We start from the raw sequence: 1,047 nt of genomic DNA on the forward strand, positions 1-1,047 counted from the left end.
TCGATACATATCTTTGTATTCATGTGCTACATACTTGCGCATTTTCTATGAATGTATGTGTCGACACACTTATATATATATAGTTCCTTTTAGTTCCAGACATGGTATAAATCAATTTGAGATTTCATTATTTAGGACCTTAATAACCTTATAACTTGGCGTCCCAAGCTATGTGGTATGGTACCTAGTTGTTCAGCTGGCCAGCCTTATATCTCAATGTCTGGAATGGTTTCCTTTAATAAAACTCGGATTTTATCTCATGCACCTTTTTTTATTTCCGAGGTTCCTTAGAATTTATGGAACTTTATTTGGAACATTTATTTGGTCTATCTTATATAGACTTTGTAGCAACTTGGTTGTGTCTTTAAGACATCAAAACCGTGTGGTGCTGTCTGACATTTTATTTTGCTATCATTGTAGCATATGGACGTCTATAAATTATTTTCTAGTCCGAGGATCTTTGCCAAGACATTGATGGTTGATACCAGATGGTAGATATCATTCTTTATCATTCTTTATACCAGCTTATTACTTTTCTCCTTTCATTGTTGAATATTCGGATTCATAAACCTTATGTAATCCTTGTTCCTTGGCCTATAATTAGATCATCCATTTTGGCTCAAGGTTTCTTTTAAACTTATGGAGAAAGTATATTCATAATATATATCCAACATATATTCCCAATCCTCTTTATGAGATTCTAAGATCACATGATCTTAGATGGCACATATATTTGTGGTGGATTCTTTCATAATATCTTAAGATGATATATGTCTAGACTCATGACCCGTATCAGTCTAAGGTGGGAATATCTATGATCACTTATATGGCCTGATATAATTACTATGGCCTGATGCAGGTTCATTCTTTTATAACTCATGGTGTCCCCAAGCATATGGACTTTTAGAATTTGAACCTTATAGGTAATGGTCTTTATATCAAATTCAACCAATATGTAATATGGTTGTGGACCATGTTTCACGGATTTTAGTATGGTCATGTATCATGGGATTTGTCCTCACTCCCCCTCATGAACATACTCAAATT

This window comes from Brassica oleracea, chromosome C9 (assembly GCF_000695525.1).
Source record: "Brassica oleracea var. oleracea cultivar TO1000 chromosome C9, BOL, whole genome shotgun sequence".
NCBI classification, from domain to species: Eukaryota; Viridiplantae; Streptophyta; class Magnoliopsida; order Brassicales; family Brassicaceae; genus Brassica; species Brassica oleracea.